Source organism: Palaemon carinicauda, chromosome 3 (genome assembly GCF_036898095.1).
Source record: "Palaemon carinicauda isolate YSFRI2023 chromosome 3, ASM3689809v2, whole genome shotgun sequence".
In the NCBI taxonomy this organism is placed as follows: domain Eukaryota; kingdom Metazoa; phylum Arthropoda; class Malacostraca; order Decapoda; family Palaemonidae; genus Palaemon; species Palaemon carinicauda.
In genome coordinates, this window is record NC_090727.1 from 73,891,563 (window position 1) to 73,904,660 (window position 13,098).

Sequence of the window (13,098 nt, forward strand, 5' to 3'; positions counted from 1 at the left end):
AGCAATAACTCCAGAATCAACAGCGTATCCATGTAGGTCTAGCCGGAGGCACGACAGAGGAAAAATTGAGGTGGTGTTGACAAGAAGTACTGGAGTACCTGACCACAGATGGCGCTGTGGTGTTCACCCCCACCTGTATAGCGATCGCTGGCGTATCCCGACCGTAGATTTCTGTCGGCAACAGAGTTGACAGCTACATGATTATCGGGTAAGATTAATATTGAAAACTGTCATTTCACATAATTGTTAGATTGGGATTTACTAGGATAGAGGAAACTCTGGTTAGTTTATGATAGTTTTAGGGGTAGTTGTTATAACAAAAGTGGCCTATCAAAAGAGTGATATTAAGTAATGACAATAAAAATATCAAGTAAATGAAAACATTCAACTAAAATTGTATTGCAAATTTTTTATCAATTGATTCATGTGCTAGACTAAGATAAATTATTAAAGTAATGCATTTTTCCTAGCTATAAAATGTATTTCAATGGCCATTCCAGCTATCCTGAAGACACATCCTTTTTCAAAGAAAGAGGTATATACACAGGAACATATTGCATACAATATACTGTAATTATCTTGCTTGGTAATCCTGAATCATAACTCCCACTTTCCATTCACTGTTGTCCATAATATCCTTCGCTAAAATCAAGGATTTTTCGAAAGGTATGTATTCACCTCTGTTTTGTCAGCTTGTTAATTTATTAGTTTGTTTGCGAGCAACTTTAAACAAAAAACTACAGTACCGAGTTAGACCAAACTTGGTAGTTAGAGGGGGTATGACACAAGGATGAATCTAACAGTACAGTAAATCAAAGTAAAAGTATGCAGCAGTACTTTGAAAATAATCACAATGTTAAGTAAATGGCAAATATTTTGTTATTTTTTTTTATTTATGAAAACATTACGTAAAACTACCAAATCAATTCCAACAAAACTTGTTGACCATGTGGGGTATGACCCAAGGTAAAAATAAAATTAGATTTTTGAGACAATACATTTTAGTACAAGCACGCAGTGGAGTTAAGAGCAAAATAAGACTGCATGGCATGGTGAAGCCATGCTCTCTACTGAGTGCCCCTCTAGTTATCATTGGTATGGGTAGGTGATATTCCAAAATGAGTGCTGCTCACCAACCAAATCATTATCCAGTCTAAGCATTTGGAATACTGCATATATATGCTTGATTTGCACCTACACTCAAACATTAAGAGTTGGCTGGCCTCTCTTCAAAGCCAAAGCTCATCCCCAATGCTTGAAAGCTTACATAAAGTAGCTCAAAACTTGGAACATTCTCAAGGCTAATACAGTATAAGGTAACCTAAATATACTGCCTATTGTTAAAGCTAGCATAAGGTGACATAAAACCAAAAGATATCTTCAAACCAAGAATTATGTATATGTCATGGTTAGCATATGTTAACATAAAAGCTAAACCCATTCTTAGCAATGGCTTAAGGTAACCTAAACTAATAGCCCATTCTCAAAGCCAGATTAAGGTAACAAAAAGCTATAGGTTACACTCGTGGTTAACATAAGTAACATAAGACCTAGAACCTATCCTTAGTGATGGCATAAGGTAACCTAGAACCTATCCTTAGCGATGGCATAAAGTAACCTAAAACCTAGAACTTATCCTTAGTGATGGCATATGGTAACCTAAAACCTAGACCCCATCCTTAAAGATGGCATAAAGTAACCTAAACCTAGAACTTATCCTTAGTGATGGCATATGGTAACCTAAAACCTAGACCTCATCCTTAGAGATGGCATAAAGTAACCTAAAACCAAGAACTTATCCTTAGTGATGGCATAAGGTAACCTAAAACCTAGAACCTATCCTTAGCAATGACATAAAGTAACATAAAACCTAGAACTTATCCTTAGTGATGGCATAAGGTAACTTAAAACCTATCCTTAGCAATGACATAAAGTAACCTAAAACCTAGAACTTATCCTTAGTGATGGCATAAGGTAACCTAAAACCTAGAACCTATCCTTAGCAATGACAAAGTAACCTAAAACCTAGAGCTTATCCTTAGTGATGGCATAAGGTAACCTAAAACCTAGAACCTATCCTTAGCGATGACATAAAGTAACCTAAAACATAGAGCTTATCCTTAGTGATGGCATAAGGTAACCTAAAACCTAGAACCTATCCTTAGCAATGACAAAGTAACCTAAAACCTAGAACCTATCCTTGGCGATGACAAAGTAACCTAAAACCTAGAACTTATCCTTTGTGATGGCATAAGGTAACCTAAAACCTAGAACTTATCCTTAGTGATGGCATAAGGTAACCTAGAACCTAGAACTTATCCTTAGTGATGGCATAAGGTAACCTAGAACCTATCCTTAGCAATGACATAAAGTAACCTAAAACCTAGAACTTATCCTTTGTGATGGCATAAGGTAACCTAAAACCTAGAACTTATCCTTAGTGATGGCATAAGGTAACCTAGAACCTATCCTTAGCAATGACATAAAGTAACCTAAAACCTAGAACTTATCCTTTGTGATGGCATAAGGTAACCTAAAACCTAGAACTTATCCTTAGTGATGGCATAAGGTAACCTAGAACCTATCCTTAGCAATGACATAAAGTAACCTAAAACCTAGAACTTATCCTTTGTGATGGCATAAGGTAACCTAAAACCTAGAACTTATCCTTAGTGATGGCATAAGGTAACCTAGAACCTATCCTTAGCAATGACATAAAGTAACCTAAAACCTAGAACTTATCCTTTGTGATGGCATAAGGTAACCTAAAACCTAGAACTTATCCTTAGTGATGGCATAAGGTAACCTAGAACCTATCCTTAGCAATGACATAAAGTAACCTAAAACCTAGAACTTATCCTTTGTGATGGCATAAGGTAACCTAAAACCTAGAACTTATCCTTAGTGATGGCATAAGGTAACCTAGAACTTATCCTTAGCAATGCCATAAAGTAACCTAAAACCTAGAACTTATCCTTTGTGATGGCATAAGGTAACCTAAAACCTAGAACTTATCCTTAGTGATGGCATAAGGTAACCTAGAACCTATCCTTAGCAATGACATAAAGTAACCTAAAACCTAGAACTTATCCTTTGTGATGGCATAAGGTAACCTAAAACCTAGAACTTATCCTTAGTGATGGCATAAGGTAACCTAGAACCTATCCTTGGCAATGACATAAAGTAACCTAAAACCTAGAACTTATCCTTTGTGATGGCATAAGGTAACCTAAAACCTAGAACTTATCCTTAGTGATGGCATAAGGTAACCTAGAACTTATCCTTAGCAATGACATAAAGTAACCTAAAACCTAGAACTTATCCTTTGTGATGGCATAAGGTAACCTAAAACCTAGAACCTATCCTTAGCAATGACATAAAGTAACCTAAAACCTAGAACTTATCCTTAGTGATGGCATAAGGTAACCTAAAACCTAGAACCCATCCTTAGCGATGGCATAAGGTAACCTAAAACCTAGAACCCATCCTTAGCGATGGCATAAAGTAACCTAAAACCTAGAACTTATCCTTAGTGATGGCATAAGGTAACCTAAAACCTAGAACCCATCCTTAGCGATGGCATAAGGAAACCTAAAACCTAGAACTTATCCTTAGCCATGGTATAAAGTAACCTAAAACCTTGAACCTATCCTTAGTGATCGCATAAGGAAACCTAAAACCTAGAACCCATCCTTAGCCATGGTATAAAGTAACCTAAAACCTTGAACCTATCCTTAGTGATCGCATAAGGTAACCTAAAACCTAGAACCTATCCTTAGCGATGGCATAAGGTAACCTAAAACCTAGAACCCATCCTTAGCGATGGCATAAAGTAACCTAAAACCTAGAACTTATCCTTAGTGATGGCATATGGTAACCTAAAACCTAGACCCCATCCTTAGAGATGGCATAAAGTAACCTAAAACCTAGAACTTATCCTTAGTGATGGCATATGGTAACCTAAAACCTAGACCCCATCCTTAGAGATGGCATAAAGTAACCTAAAACCTAGAACTTATCCTTAGTGATGGCATATGGTAACCTAAAACCTAGACCCCATCCTTAGAGATGGCATAAAGTAACCTAAAACCTAGAACTTATCCTTAGTGATGGCATATGGTAACCTAAAACCTAGACCCCATCCTTAGAGATGGCATAAAGTAACCTAAAACCTAGAACTTATCCTTAGTGATGGCATATGGTAACCTAAAACCTAGACCCCATCCTTAGAGATGGCATAAAGTAACCTAAAACCTAGAACTTATCCTTAGTGATGGCATATGGTAACCTAAAACCTAGACCCCATCCTTAGAGATGGCATAAAGTAACCTAAAACCTAGAACTTATCCTTAGTGATGGCATATGGTAACCTAAAACCTAGACCCCATCCTTAGAGATGGCATAAAGTAACCTAAAACCTAGAACCCATCCTTAGCGATGGCATAAGGTAACCTAAAACCTAGAACCCATCCTTAGCGATGGCATAAAGTAACCTAAAACCTAGAACTTATCCTTAGTGATGGCATATGGTAACCTAAAACCTAGACCCCATCCTTAGAGATGGCATAAAGTAACCTAAAACCTAGAACTTATCCTTAGTGATGGCATATGGTAACCTAAAACCTAGACCCCATCCTTAGAGATGGCATAAAGTAACCTAAAACCTAGAACTTATCCTTGGTGATGGCATATGGTAACCTAAAACCTAGACCCCATCCTTAAAGATGGCATAAAGTAACCTAAAACCTAGAACTTATCCTTAGTGATGGCATATGGTAACCTAAAACCTAGACCCCATCCTTAGAGATGGCATAAAGTAACGTAAAACCTAGAACTTATCCTTAGTGATGGCATAAGGTAACCTAAAACCTAGAACCTATCCTTAGCAATGACATAAAGTAACCTATAACCTAGAACTTATCTTTAGTGATGGCATAAGGTAACCTAAAACCTATCCTTAGCAATGACATAAAGTAACCTAAAACCTAGAACTTATCCTTAGTGATGGCATAAGGTAACCTAAAACCTTGAACCTATCCTTAGCAATGACATAAAGTAACCTAAAACCTAGAGCTTATCCTTAGTGATGGTATAAGGTAACCTAAAACCTAGAACCTATCCTTAGCAATGACATAAAGTAACCTAAAACCTAGAACCTATCCTTGGCGATGACAAAGTAACCTAAAACCTAGAACTTATCCTTTGTGATGGCATAAGGTAACCTAAAACCTAGAACTTATCCTTAGTGATGGCATAAGGTAACCTAAAACCTAGAATTTATCCTTAGTGATGGCATAAGGTAACCTAAAACCTAGAACCTATCCTTAGTGATGGCATAAAGTAACCTAAAACCTAGAACCTATCCTTGGCGATGACATAAAGTAACCTAAAACCTAGAACTTATCCTTTGTGATGGCATAAGGTAACCTAAAACCTAGAACTTATCCTTAGTGATGGCATAAGGTAACCTAAAACCTAGAACCTATCCTTAGCAATGACATAAAGTAACCTAAAACCTAGAACTTATCCTTAGTGATGGCATAAGGTAACCTAAAACCTAGAACCCATCCTTAGCGATGGCATAAGGTAACCTAAAACCTAGAACCCATCCTTAGCGATGGCATAAAGTAACCTAAAACCTAGAACTTATCCTTAGTGATGGCATAAGGTAACCTAAAACCTAGAACCCATCCTTAGCGATGGCATAAGGAAACCTAAAACCTAGAACTTATCCTTAGCCATGGTATAAAGTAACCTAAAACCTTGAACCTATCCTTAGTGATCGCATAAGGAAACCTAAAACCTAGAACCCATCCTTAGCCATGGTATAAAGTAACCTAAAACCTTGAACCTATCCTTAGTGATCGCATAAGGTAACCTAAAACCTAGAACCTATCCTTAGCGATGGCATAAGGTAACCTAAAACCTAGAACCCATCCTTAGCGATGGCATAAAGTAACCTAAAACCTAGAACTTATCCTTAGTGATGGCATATGGTAACCTAAAACCTAGACCCCATCCTTAGAGATGGCATAAAGTAACCTAAAACCTAGAACTTATCCTTAGTGATGGCATATGGTAACCTAAAACCTAGACCCCATCCTTAGAGATGGCATAAAGTAACCTAAAACCTAGAACTTATCCTTAGTGATGGCATATGGTAACCTAAAACCTAGACCCCATCCTTAGAGATGGCATAAAGTAACCTAAAACCTAGAACTTATCCTTAGTGATGGCATATGGTAACCTAAAACCTAGACCCCATCCTTAGAGATGGCATAAAGTAACCTAAAACCTAGAACTTATCCTTAGTGATGGCATAAGGTAACCTAAAACCTAGAACCCATCCTTAGCGATGGCATAAGGTAACCTAAAACCTAGAACCCATCCTTAGCGATGGCATAAAGTAACCTAAAACCTAGAACTTATCCTTAGTGATGGCATATGGTAACCTAAAACCTAGACCCCATCCTTAGAGATGGCATAAAGTAACCTAAAACCTAGAACTTATCCTTAGTGATGGCATATGGTAACCTAAAACCTAGACCCCATCCTTAGAGATGGCATAAAGTAACCTAAAACCTAGAACTTATCCTTAGTGATGGCATATGGTAACCTAAAACCTAGACCCCATCCTTAGAGATGGCATAAAGTAACCTAAAACCTAGAACTTATCCTTAGTGATGGCATAAGGTAACCTAAAACCTAGAACCCATCCTTAGAGATGGCATAAAGTAACCTAAAACCTAGAACTTATCCTTAGTGATGGCATAAGGTAACCTAAAACCTAGACCCCATCCTTAGAGATGGCATAAAGTAACCTAAAACCTAGAACTTATCCTTAGTGATGGCATAAGGTAACCTAAAACCTAGAACCCATCCTTAGCGATGGCATAAGGTAACCTAAAACCTAGAACCCATCCTTAGCGATGGCATAAAGTAACCTAAAACCTAGAACTTATCCTTAGTGATGGCATATGGTAACCTAAAACCTAGACCCCATCCTTAGAGATGGCATAAAGTAACCTAAAACCTAGAACTTATCCTTAGTGATGGCATATGGTAACCTAAAACCTAGACCCCATCCTTAGAGATGGCATAAAGTAACCTAAAACCTAGAACTTATCCTTAGTGATGGCATATGGTAACCTAAAACCTAGACCCCATCCTTAGAGATGGCATAAAGTAACCTAAAACCTAGAACTTATCCTTAGTGATGGCATAAGGTAACCTAAAACCTAGAACCCATCCTTAGCGATGGCATAAGGTAACCTAAAACCTAGAACCCATCCTTAGCGATGGCATAAAGTAACCTAAAACCTAGAACTTATCCTTAGTGATGGCATATGGTAACCTAAAACCTAGACCCCATCCTTAGAGATGGCATAAAGTAACCTAAAACCTAGAACTTATCCTTAGTGATGGCATATGGTAACCTAAAACCTAGACCCCATCCTTAGAGATGGCATAAAGTAACCTAAAACCTAGAACTTATCCTTAGTGATGGCATATGGTAACCTAAAACCTAGACCCCATCCTTAGAGATGGCATAAAGTAACCTAAAACCTAGAACTTATCCTTGGTGATGGCATATGGTAACCTAAAACCTAGACCCCATCCTTAAAGATGGCATAAAGTAACCTAAAACCTAGAACTTATCCTTAGTGATGGCATATGGTAACCTAAAACCTAGACCCCATCCTTAGAGATGGCATAAAGTAACCTAAAACCTAGAACTTATCCTTAGTGATGGCATAAGGTAACCTAAAACCTAGAACCCATCCTTAGCGATGGCATAAGGAAACCTAAAACCTAGACCCCATCCTTAGAGATGGCATAAAGTAACCTAAAACCTAGAACTTATCCTTAGTGATGGCATAAGGTAACCTAAAACCTAGAACTTATCCTTAGTGATGGCATAAGGTAACCTAAAACCTAGAACTTATCCTTAGTGATGGCATAAGGTAACCTAAAACCTAGAACCTATCCTTAGCAATGACATAAAGTAACCTAAAACCTAGAACTTATCCTTAGTGATGGCATAAGGTAACCTAAAACCTAGAACCCATCCTTAGCGATGGCATAAGGTAACCTAAAACCTAGAACCCATCCTTAGCGATGGCATAAAGTAACCTAAAACCTAGAACTTATCCTTAGTGATGGCATAAGGTAACCTAAAACCTAGAACCCATCCTTAGCGATGGCATAAGGTAGCCTAAAACCTAGAACCCATCCTTAGCGATGGCATAAAGTAACCTAAAACCTAGAACTTATCCTTAGAGATGGCATAAAGTAACCTAAAACCTAGAACTTATCCTTAGTGATGGCATAAGGTAACCTAAAACCTAGAACTTATCCTTAGTGATGGCATAAGGTAACCTAAAACCTAGAACCTATCCTTAGCAATGACATAAAGTAACCTAAAACCTAGAACTTATCCTTAGTGATGGCATAAGGTAACCTAAAACCTAGAACCCATCCTTAGCGATGGCATAAGGTAACCTAAAACCTAGAACCCATCCTTAGCGATGGCATAAAGTAACCTAAAACCTAGAACTTATCCTTAGTGATGGCATAAGGTAACCTAAAACCTAGAACCCATCCTTAGCGATGGCATAAGGAAACCTAAAACCTAGAACTTATCCTTAGCCATGGTATAAAGTAACCTAAAACCTTGAACCTATCCTTAGTGATCGCATAAGGAAACCTAAAACCTAGAACCCATCCTTAGCCATGGTATAAAGTAACCTAAAACCTTGAACCTATCCTTAGTGATCGCATAAGGTAACCTAAAACCTAGAACCTATCCTTAGCGATGGCATAAGGTAACCTAAAACCTAGAACCCATCCTTAGCGATGGCATAAAGTAACCTAAAACCTAGAACTTATCCTTAGTGATGGCATATGGTAACCTAAAACCTAGACCCCATCCTTAGAGATGGCATAAAGTAACCTAAAACCTAGAACTTATCCTTAGTGATGGCATAAGGTAACCTAAAACCTAGAACCTATCCTTAGCAATGACAAAGTCACCTAAAACCTAGAACTTATCCTTAGTGATGGCATAAGGTAACCTAAAACCTAGAACCCATCCTTAGCGATGGCATAAAGTAACCTAAAACCTAGAACTTATCCTTAGTGATGGCATAAGGTAACCTAAAACCTAGAACCCATCCTTAGTGATGGCATAAGGAAACCTAAAACCTAGAACCCATCCTTAGCCATGGTATAAAGTAACCTAAAACCTTGAACCTATCCTTAGTGATCGCATAAGGTAACCTAAAACCTAGAACCTATCCTTAGCGATGGCATAAGGTAACCTAAAACCTAGAACCCATCCTTAGCGATGGCATCAAGTAACCTAAAACCTAGAACCTATCCTTAGTGATGGCATACGGTAACCTAAAACATTAGCCCATCTTTATAGATAGAATAAGGTAACAAAAAGGTAAAATTTTAGTTTCAGCCAAATTTGGAAAAATGCAATAAAAATATATTTGTTGCATCAGAAATAGTGTGGTTTCAATGAATTTAACGTTTATTTTGACTGCAAACCAACCGATTTAGAGATTTACTATGTATACCCTAGTTCATCCCACCAATTATGGGGGACACCCTTTGGGAACCGGGGTTTTGGGTGGTGGAAGGGGGGGGAGGGTGTTGGGGCATTGAATGATATTTGCAATAAATGAATAATTAATGTTCCAGCACCCCTCCCCCATACCCCTAACTAGGCCTACCGGGGGGAGGGGGGTAGGGCCCCCCAGCGACCCCCCCTTAAAGCCACAGTAATTTTCAGGGCACCACAGAACCTAACAAACCCACCTAACCTAACCTAGGGGCCCTGTTCCCCTACCGGGGGGGGCTTCGTCCCCCCTGCGACCCCCCCTTATGGCCACAGTAATTTTCAAGGCACCACAGAACCTAACAAACCCACCTAACCTAACCTAGGGGCCCTGTACCCCTACCGGGGGGGGCTTCGCCCCCCGTGCGACCCCCCCTTAAGGCCACAGTAATTTTCAGGGCACCACAGAACCTAACAAACCCACCTAACCTAACCTAGGGGCCCTGTACCCCTACCGGGGGGGGGGGGCTTCGCCCCCCCTGCGACCCCCCCTTTAACCAGGGGTAAATTTGAATATATATATTTTGTTAAATCACTTCTTACCTTAAACGGAAGATGACGATGAAGATGTGGAAGGTTGTGGTTGACCCTCTTCTGAATCATCAAGTACTGGAATACGTTCAGCCTCTGATTGGGGAGGATACAATTTACTGGCTGCAATAAAAAAATGATGGAGCAGCTCCTCCTCAGGGTATTTATGTATAAAAATGAACCGGGACAAATACTGCCTGAAATATTCGCAACGGTTACCAGGGCGTTGTATCCACTCCTTCAGCTCCCGCCAAAGCCGTTCAATATTTTGTGTATGGGTTTCGGGGTTCGAAGGATCCACAAAATTCTTGGAATGATTTACACTGCGGTGATCGTAACCCAGAGAGGCCAGAGAATTGTAAGACCGCCACTTATCACTCACAATAATGCTGCCCTGTTTAATGTATTTCTGAACTAAAGGGATGAGGGTAGCTGCATCACACTTTTGCGGTAAAGGGTCAATTAAAGGAACAATAAATGTTTTTTTGGACTCCCTCTCAATACCTCCGAACACCCACATATCACTCAGAGGCCTTCCACGGTCAAACTTCCGTTTACCAAAATGAGATTCGTCAATCTCCACTATTACACCATCACCACCAATAGGCTCTTGGTTATCAAAACAAAATTCAGTTACTTCTGAACAGAAGCTTCTCCAGTCTACACTAGTAGAAGAAGATATACCAAGGCCCTTTATAACGAAATGGTGGTCCCAACACTTATGCAACCAATGGTTGACAAATAAAATTAATTTCCACGGGGGAAGGTGGGACCCGTGCAGAAAAGTTCCCTTAAAATCACTGACAGTGTAATTACACAAACGTCTTTTTCGCGTTTTAGGTATTTTTACAGATTTGGTACAATACCACACATGTCTATCCTCACGAAAATGTAAAGGCGAATCACATTTACCACACTGGACACTTAAAGGTAATACGGAATGCTCCCTTAGAAAACGATTCACTACTTCAGGAGTTCCATTATAATTCCCATGAAATCGGCCGATCACATCAAAATAGGAATAACGACATATTTCACACAACCGTACCGGAGGATCCATGACAGTTAAGTGACGTGTGCTGAAAATATAGAAACCGGAACTTTTGAAAACCGAAAACAAACGACAATCACGGGTTTCTCCCATAATGAAATAGGGAAAAAAACAAAATACTATCGTTTACAATGTTATATTGCACGAAAAACAGATCCTTGAAACAAGACTGAGAGACCAATGAATCGTCCAATAATAACCCTTGAAAAGAACCCAGTAGTATTTAGATTGGAGGAGCGACATTAGTGGGAGGAGCAAATGCGCATTCAAGCAAATATTGTCACATTACGCAATGGGGCGAAGCCAAGTAAGATGAAAACAGACATACAAACGAACAAGAGCTAGGTCCCGTGGCAGCGTAAAGGTATACAGAACACTTAGAAATAAAATGCAGACCTACAATAACTGAAATAATTATCTCTGTAAGTAGACATCAGCGTCAATAATGTATTGAGAGAAAGTTTTTTGTTATCACGTGCTTTACTAGGAAAATATATTAATATAATACATTTCCCAATTTGGTTGAATCTAAAACTTTACCAACAAAAAGCTTTAGGTCATAGTCAAGGTTAGCATAAGTTAAGCTAAAACCAAGAACCCATCCTTAGCGATGGCATATGGTAACCTAAAACCTAGAACCCATCCTTAGTGATGGCATAAGGAAACCTAAAACCTAGAACCCATCCTTAGCGATGCCATAAAGTAACCTAAAACCTTGAACCTATCCTTAGTGATCGCATAAGGTAACCTAAAACCTAGAACCTATCCTTAGCGATGGCATAGGGTAACCTAAAACCTAGAACCCATCCTTAGCGATGGCATCAAGTAACCTAAAACCTAGAACCTACCCTTAGTGATCGCATAAGGCAACCTAAAACCCAGAACCCATCCTTAGCGATGCCATAAAGTGACCTAAAACCTAGAACCTATCCTTAGTGATTGCATAAGGTAACCTAAAACCTAGAACCTATCCTTAGTGATGGCCTAAGGTAACCTAAAACCTAGAACCTATCCTTAGCGATGGCATAAGGTAACCTAAAACCATAGCCCATCTTTATAGATAGAATAAGGTAACAAAAAGCTTTAGGTCATACTCAAGGTTAGCATAAGTTAAGCTAAAACCAAGAACCCATCCTTAGCGAAGGCATAAGGTAACCTAACACTACAGCCCATCCTCAGACTGCATATGGTAACCTAAAATCTACCAAATCCTCAGGGCTAGAATATGGTAACCAACAAGATACATGTAACTTCACAGACTTAGATCCTAAAAGTTTACAATACTAGATTTCCTGCTTTATCTTTATCTACTATTTCAATATAATGATATATACTTAAACAACGAGATATAACTTACTAACTACAAGAACAAAATAACACAAATATTAGTTACTAAATTCACAAATAAACAGCCACTTCCTTTTCCCAACCATGGCCGCCATTATGGACGATCAAATATGGCTGACAAAAATCAAGGGCAGTAAAAAATGTTCTGATATTCAGATTTCTTAAAATCCCAAGTGCTTAAACTAACGAATTCTCCAAACAATCATTGTTATTATTGTTAGTAGATGGTTGTACTTTCTAAAATGAGAAGGGAACACTACAGTACCTTATAATTTATAAATATCAATAAAAGTAAAAAAGTAATGATTATATAAAATTTGCTTTCAATGAGTGTTATTTTAAAACAAAATTAAGGGAACAACACGGTAATTTAATAGGAGACTTAGTGGATGTAATTCTTGCATCCGAATGACAAATTAATATCAATAAATGTAAAAAAAAATGAATAATTACATCAAGCTTACTTACAATAAGTTTCATTTTGAAACAAAATTGTAATTTCATAAGATTACAGCTTCGAAATTCAACTCGAATTAGGGATAAA

At 38.5% G+C, this 13,098-nt stretch overlaps 1 long non-coding RNA gene across 2 annotated transcripts in view; it reads right to left on the reverse strand.

Annotated features, from left to right (window-relative positions):
- LOC137638336 (uncharacterized) overlaps positions 1 to 12,678 on the reverse strand; it is a 125,045-nt gene extending 112,367 nt beyond the window's left edge. Inside the window, exon 1 of one of the 2 annotated variants that reach the window (XR_011044065.1) lies at positions 12,565 to 12,664. This is a non-coding gene — a long non-coding RNA (uncharacterized lncRNA). Of the gene's footprint in view, positions 1 to 12,564 lie in introns of both variants that reach the window. The other variant, XR_011044066.1, reaches the window with a different exon arrangement.
- Between the last annotated feature and the right edge of the window lie 420 nt (positions 12,679 to 13,098).